At 42.7% G+C, this 8077-nt stretch overlaps 1 long non-coding RNA gene across 1 annotated transcript; it reads right to left on the bottom strand.

Annotated features, from left to right (window-relative positions):
• Window positions 1-2267: 2267 nt before the first annotated feature.
• On the bottom strand, window positions 2268-7139 carry LOC135254263 (uncharacterized). Its single transcript, XR_010329794.1, has 3 exons — window positions 7002-7139; window positions 2592-2693; window positions 2268-2445 (listed from the first exon to the last, which is right to left on the bottom strand). It is a non-coding gene; the product is annotated as an uncharacterized LOC135254263 (long non-coding RNA).
• Between the last annotated feature and the right edge of the window lie 938 nt (window positions 7140-8077).

Genomic DNA, 8077 nt, shown 5'->3' with positions numbered 1-8077 from the left:
AGGAAAATCCAGTCTTAACAAGCATTTTAGTCTTATATTTAGACTTTTTGCTGAGTGAGCCAAAAAGTTTGCCAATGAGGTGAAACAGTTTGACACATTTCAGGATTTGCCAATGGGGATAAGACAATTTCACTTGTCAAGCAAAAAATATCTTAAAACAAGCTGATGTTTTCTACTTGAGAGAAAGTTTAAGATGAAATATTAAAGACTAAAATGCTTGTTAATGCTTGTGATGATGTCTTTTTGTAGGCCAACTCGGAAGTTTCTTCCACTAAGGGTTCCCCTAAAAACAGTACCCCACCGGCAGCCACCGGACCCCGTGCATTATGAGAGTTTCTCCTGGATGTAACTGCAGTTCCTGACAACACTGTTTTTTGTTTCTCTGTCACCTGGAACACTGCGTCCTGTCCAGGTTACTGGTGACCTTGGCATGCATATTGACTAAAGCAACACTGATTTACATACAACCTCCTGCTTGTTTGGTATGTGCTCATTTTGAACAGATTTTGGGGTGAGTGACAAACTTGACAAAAACAATGCTTAAAATATACATGGGAAGTGGTTGCACTGCCAAATAAAAAAACAAAAAAACACTTTGTTTAATTACTGCTTTAAGAAAAGACGGTAAGAACAAAGTCGAATCCTTAATAAAAGAAGCGAACAACAGTATACAGTGTAAACGTACTGTGATTTAAGGTACTGTGTGATTTAAAGTACTGTGATTGTAAAGGTACAGTGATTTAAGGGGACAGTCACTCTACGGTAAATAACTGGAACAGTCACTCTATGGTAAAGAACTGGAGCAGTCACTCTATGATAAAGAACTGGAGCAGTCACTCTATGGTAAAGAACTGGAACAGTCACTCTATGGTGAAGAACTGGAACAGTCACTCTATGGTAAAGAACTGGAACAGTCACACTATGGTGAAGAACTGGAACAGTCACTCTATGGTTAAAGAACTGGAACAGTCACTCTATGGTAATGAACTGGAACAGTCACTCTATGGTAAAGAACTGGAGCAGTCACTCTATGATAAAGAACTGGAGCAGTCACTCTATGGTAAAGAACTGGAACAGTCACTCTATGGTGAAGAACTGGAACAGTCACTCTATGGTAAAGAACTGGAACAGTCACTCTATGGTAAAGAACTGGAGCTACTTGAACTGCAGTAACCCTGTAGTACGGTTTGTCGGACAGAGAGTGCTAATTGAGTTAGGGCAGCGCATGTGTTTATTCTAGACCGGGAGTGTGAAATGTGACACGGTCCCAAATCGGAATCAGGATCGGCTGTCCTGTGTTCTGAAGGCCTTTTACTTACTACAGGTCTTGTTCTCAAATTGCGGAAAAGTTTCTCAGTTTCTCTCTCTTTCTCTCTGTCCCTCTCTTTCTGTCTCACTCTCACTTCATTACAACTTTGATTTATTGCCATGACTTTGTCTATCGGCAAAACACAGTACATGGAGGGTATATAAAATTACAGTGATGTGGAGTGATACTCAATATGCCTCTAACTATTATAATAGGAAGGCAAAAAGATATTATGCATTAGGCAGGCATGTACATGCAGGGCATTTACACAAACATGTGTGTACAAGTATACATCTATGAATATACTGCCAGCTGTCTAGTGTTTAGATTATGGCCTTAGAGAGAGAAACAGTGAATTGGATACAATATTTTATATTGTTACTAAGAATTCGGCCTGCCCTCCCCTCCACAAATGTCAAAGCAAATGTGATTGGGGTAATTTAAATTTGTGCTAATACCCTGATCTAAACGGATGAACCAGAACACACAGCTATCTTCGGTGCCAGAGGCATGTGTGTGTGAGTGCTTGTGCGTGTGTGCGTGCGTGCGCATGTGTGTGTGCGTGTATGTGTGTGTGAGTGCTTATGTGCGTGTATGTGTGTGTGCGCGCGTGTGTGTGTGCGTGTGTGTGTATGTGTGTGTGAGTGCTTATGTGCGTGTGTGTGCGTGTGGGTGTGTGCGCGCGCATGTGTGTGTGTTGTGAGTGCTTGCGTGTGTGTGCTGTGTGTGCGCGCGTGTGTGTGTGTGTGTGTGTGTGTGTGTGTGCGTGTGTGTGTATGTGTGTGTGAGTGCTTATGTGCGTGTGTGTGCGTGTGGGTGTGTGCGCGCGCATGTGTGTGTGTGATTGTGAGTGCTTATGTGCGTGTGTGCATGTGTGGGCGTGTGGTGTGTGTGGGTGTGTGCGGCGTGGCTCGTGCGTGGTGTGTGTGTGCGGGTGTGTGTGTCGCGTGCGGTGTGTGGGGGTGTGTGTGTGTGCGTGCGTGTGTGTGTCTGTTGGCAGGTCATTCTCAGTCAGTGGAAGAAAGGCAGAGTCCCGCTGAGCTCTGTCCCCATTCAGGGCTTCAATCCGAGGGGGAAAAAGGAAAAAGTGTCCCGCAAACGACAGGATGCACATGGGCGGGAAACGATAGCTGGTCCTGCTCAGGAAATTGAGAGAGAGAGAGAGAGAGAGAACGAGAAAGCGGGGGGGGGGGGGGGGGGGGAAGAACACAAGCGTGTTCAGATTAAGTCGTTCCTGTTTTTAAGTTCCCCCCCTCCCCCTTTCCTTTCAAATGCCACTCACGCGGTGGCTGGCTGGCCCTCTGGACGTCGTTGGCCGATGCCGGAGTCATCAGTTTCGCCCTGTCATCACTGACAGGCAGCAGCACTGCTCTCCAGGTTCATCCTTCACCGCACGCACCAAGACGGAGAAAAATGAGTCATTCCACTGACCTCCAGAACTTTAAAAAAAAAACAAAAAAAAAAAAACTTTTCCATTGTTTTTCTTTTGTCAGAAGCCAAACTGAACCGGATTTTGGAACGCTGGGCCGAACCAGACCTCACCATGACAGCTAAGGGGTGGTTGACCCTTGGCACAAGATGTACTCGAGACTGCGGTCTCAGATCTTTCCTGCTCCAGGAAGACGCCTGATTCATCTTGCAGAGCAGGTGTCAAGTGAACAAGTGTACACATCCCCGACACAAACACAGCAAGCACAACTATTAATTTCCTTTTGATGTGCGCTGGCTGCAGGCCGACTGCTGCTTGTATTTTTGCATAGACTCCTTTGTTGCTGTTTTTGTTTGTGCTGGTGTTAATCAGTTTAACCTACAGGGTCCAAGTCAAACTGTGCGGTTGTTCCCTGCACTTGGAACGGTACTTCTCTCTAGGGTTTTCAACACACTTGTTCCTGGTTATGGTTATACACTTTTTTGTACATCTTTCTGGATAAGAGCGTCTGCCAAATGCCTGTAATGTAATGTTTTATGTCATGAAAAATTAATGACACTTTCTGGTTACCGGGACTGGTTTTACCAATGCACTGGACAACAACAATCAAACATGGCAAAAGAAAAATTAACGTAAGAGCTGCTCTCAAAATGGCTAACTGCTCTAAAAGGTTAACTGTTCTCCAAGGCTAAGGCCCCTTAAAGGCTAACTGCTGGTGAATTCATGTGATGTTGCCAAGGGCAGACTAAACATCGTACTTTCATCAGGATACCCATCTGGCATCTACACAGTTTGTCTTGTCAGATTTATTTCCACAATGTGTTAAAATGCATGTTGTCTTGTTTTGTTTTTGTTTTCCCTTCACATGTGTTGTCCCTTTTTATGCTGTATATACCCTGGGTAATGCACATACATTGTATAGATATCCAAACAGTCATGCTTATCTTTATGAAAAGTTCATTGTTCTGTTAGGCTTGTTGTGGTGAAACAGCGTTAGTGAATCATTGGCACCTACCTGTACAAGTGGCTTCCTGTTTGTGTATTAATGCCAGTGACATTGCTCTGGGCCGTTCAGAGGGAGGTCTTAGCTTTCTGCTTCTACTCAAGGAAATGCACGCTCGAGAAACCACTGACGAGTTTTCCTAAGCAACGTGGCGTTGACGGGAACCTAACAGGAAATGGTTCATGGTAAAAAAAAAAAAAAATGTTTTAAAACATAAAGACTAGCTTTGGTGGTATCAAACCTCACAGATGTTCTCTCCCTCTCCACCTTCACTAACGTGTGGTGAGTTTTCTGGCGCAAAATGGCTGCCAGGTGGGTGCTACACATTGGTGGTGGGTGAGCTGAGTTTGCCTTCACTGTAAAGCACTTTGAGGATTCGGAAAAGTGCTATGTACATGTAAGGATATTCTATATACTCTATATATAGAGCCCCCGAGCCTGGTGGCCTCAGGTAGTGGTGGAGTGTTAAACCACTGCACTCATCAACTTCAGGTAAGGATTATAAAACAGTGTCAGGTCCTACTTGGCTAGTGCACAGAGCCTGAATCATGGAAAACTGGGAATATTGTGTCTGATCGTAAAAGGCCTGAATTGTCTGAATAAAATGACTTCAGGCATATTGCCCTCACCTCCATTCTCTGTAAGTGTATGGACAGGGTCTTACGCAGGTACGTAACATCTGCTGTATCAATAGCTTGTACTGCCTGCAGGAGGATTTGGAGTGTGTGTGTGTGTATGTGTGTGTGTGTGTGTGTGTGAAAGTGTGTGTGTGTCTCTGTGCATGTGCATGAATGTGAGTACATGAGTGTGAGTGTGTGAGATGTCTGTGTGTGTGTGCATGCATGTGAGTGCATCAGTGTGTGTGTGAGTGCGTGTGTGTGTGCATGCGTGTTTGAGTGCAGCACCATAACATCCTCTGTATCAATAGCTTATGCTGCCTACATTTTGCTTACATAAGCCAAAGAAGCACTTGATGTGGCACAGCTGACCTATTTAACATCCTAGCGAGGCACCTGCAGGCCCCCACTCTTTATGCCAGAGTCCTTTCAATCGATTATAGCTCTGCTTTCAATTTGATGCAAACCCATATTCTTCTGCAGGGGCATCTGGACCTCAGGGTCAAAGGGTTGCTGTCGATGGCAAAATGTCACATGACCTTATGATGAACGACGGGGACACCACAGGGTTGAATTTTATCACCTCTTCTGTTTTATATTTACACAAATGAGCTTCAGGTAGATTTAGGTTTAAACTTTATTTATTTATGCTGAGTATATGATTCTAGATGCCCTGCTACACCAACATGACACAGTAAGAGGATGTTTCTGTTTTGATCGAATTACATTTTGATCATGTGTCAGCCCTTCTGTGTTGGTGTCAAACCAGCTCGCTGGAAATCAATTTCAGTAAGACAAAAGAGCTCATCATTCAGAATAGCTATGATTTGACTCTGCCACTAATGATCAATGGCCAAATGGTTGAGACAGTTGATGTTTTTAAGAATCTTGGCACATATCTGGACAAATGATCTTTCTATTACGATTAAGACGGACATCGTTTTTAAGAACTGTTCAACAACAGCTCCGTCTTATCCGTGGACTCAATAATTTTGAAGTGAGCCAGTCAAAACATATTGGAGATGGTGTATAAAAGCCTTACTGAAAGCTCTTCATCTTTTAACGTGATCATGTGGTTTGGAAATCTGAACACTGGGAGGAAGAATAAGCTGCAGAGTTAAAATGGCTTCCAAAATAACTGGGAAGCTGCAGCAGCAGCAGCAGCAGCAGCATGTATATAAATTACTCCTCTCATCCACCACATAAGGAATTTGAACTCTTGCTTCAGGAAGACGTTATAAGCTTCCCGGGGCAAATAATATTTAATATTAAGTGCTACTAGGGCCCTAAATGGGAATGAGGGACCAGCAGGAGTATCTCTTTGTTTTTGCTGCAGTGCGGTTTTTAGGTCAGTGTCCAAGTAGCTGTGTTTAGGATTGTCTTTTTAAATGCTTACTGTTATTTCATGCTTTTGTATGTTTCTTTATGTCTTTTTTTGGTAAAGTCAAAAAAGTAGCTGTGCAGCAACAAAGTTTTGTATTTTTTGGTGTTTGTTAGTAGTTGCAGTAGCATACAATTATTATTATTATTATTGGCATCAAACACAGCAGATGTGAAGCACTTAATTGTATTTTTTTAGTTTTCTAATTCTTCTACCACTTTTTCCGGGGCTGGAAAAACCAGCTGGCTGTTGTTTTTTTGTTTTGTTTTTTTTAAATGAAACTTGACCACACTTTGAAAGCGGAACCTGCACATTGATGACCGGTTACTGCAAATGGCCACAAAGTGATTTTGGCACTGGCTTTGACAGCTTGATGGCACTGACATAATCGACTGAAATTCCAGTCTTTAACCTGCCCGTAAGTCATGAACTGTTAACCCTAGAGACACAAACAAACTTCCTCAGACACATTGTCTCGTATTTTTTTTGTCATGTTGACTCAAAAAAAAAAAATCTTAAGACTTCTCTGATGTGATCATTTTATATAGCAACATCAACTCAAAAAAAAAATGTAATCACTGTGGTGTTTTGTCAAGTCGTTCTTTAAAATTAGTGCGACCTAAGGGTTTCTACCACAATGAAATAAAAAAAATAAGTATTGCTCTGCATTACAAAACAACTGCATTGCTCATACACTGATATACTACACTTCCAAAAGTATTTGGACACCTGAACATCACACCCATATTTACTTGTTAAACATCTTATTCCAAAACCATGAGGATAGATATGGAGTTGGACCCCCCTTTGCTGCTGTGACAGCCTCCACTGCTCTGGGAAGGATTTCCAGTAGATTTTGGAAAATGGGTGTTGGGAATTCCATTCAGCCCCAAGAGCATTAGTGAGGTCGGTCCCTGATGTTGGGTTTAAGGCCTGGCTTGCAGTCGGCATTCCAATTTATCCCAAAGGTGTCTGAAGGGGTAGGGGTCAGGGCTCTGTGCAGGCCAGTCAAGTTCTTCCCCACCAAACTCAGCAAACCATTCTTTACCTTGCTTTGTGCACGGGGGCATTGCCATACTGAAACAGGAAATGGCCTTCCCCAAACTGTTGCCACAAAGTTGGAATTGCACTATTCTCTAATATGTCATTGTATGCTGTAGTGTTAAGACTTCCCTTTACCGGAACTAAGGGACCTAGCCCAAACCATGAAAAACCATGCCCAAACCAAAGCCCAAACTCCAGAGTTCAATTACAGCACTTACAGTTGACTGGGGCAGCTCTGGCAGGGCAGAAACTGACTTGTTGGAAAGGTGTCATCCCATGACAATGCCATGCTGAAAGTCGCTGAGCTCTTCAGTACGATCCATTCTACACTGCCAGTGTTTGTCAATGGAAATGGCATGGTTGTACGCTTGATTTGATGCACCTGTTACAGATAGGTGTGGCCGAAATAGCTGAAACCACTGATTAGAATGTATGTCCACATACTTATGTAAATGTAGTGTACAGGCTGTGATCATGAGATTTCACATTTATGTACATCTGAGTCAGTGATCTTCATTCCAGGCGCTGCAGGGTCTGCCAGTTTTTGTCAGCAACCAATTCAGACCCAAGAAACTAGGTAAAGTGAGTTAACTGTAATTGACTGCTTTAATTGATCAATTAAGCAACGAGTAACAACGAAAAGCAGCAGACCCTGCAGCTCTCCAGGACCAGGAATGGAGATCACTGATTGAAGCTTGTAGAAAACTTCTGCATCTCAGCTGACCTCATTGAGGCGCTACAACAAGAAATTTAACCAATTAAAACCTTTTCAATCTGATGAGTGCACAACGATGGCATCAACCATCAACAATGATTTTCTGCTGTTTTATGAATTATTCTGAGTTTATGACATAAAAATAAAGAACGCACAGTCTTCAGTAGTTTAAAACTATGATTCCTTTATACGCCTCAGGTTGTGTCATTTACAGAAAGTGCATTGGATAATAAGAGCACCGAGAGCGTCGTCTAGAGTTGGTCATGAATATGTATGACATTACATTACATTACATTACATTACAGGCATTTGGCAGACGCTCTTATCCAGAGCGACGTACAACAAAGTGTATAACCATAACCAGGAACAAGTATGACGAAACCCCTAGAGAGAAGTACCGGTCCAAGTACAGGGAACAACCGCATAGTTCAACTTGGACCCTGATGGTTAAACTGATTAACACTAACAACAAGAACGGCAACAACGCAATCTATGGAAAAATAAAAAAAAATAAAAATATAAAAATACAAGTAGTCGTTAAGACAGGCGCATCAACTAAGTCACTTATGAACATTATTT

This window comes from Anguilla rostrata, chromosome 4 (genome assembly GCF_018555375.3).
Source record: "Anguilla rostrata isolate EN2019 chromosome 4, ASM1855537v3, whole genome shotgun sequence".
Classification (NCBI taxonomy): domain Eukaryota; kingdom Metazoa; phylum Chordata; class Actinopteri; order Anguilliformes; family Anguillidae; genus Anguilla; species Anguilla rostrata.
The sequence above is the reverse complement of the archived record's forward strand: the minus strand, read 5'-3'. Positions and strand labels throughout refer to the sequence as shown.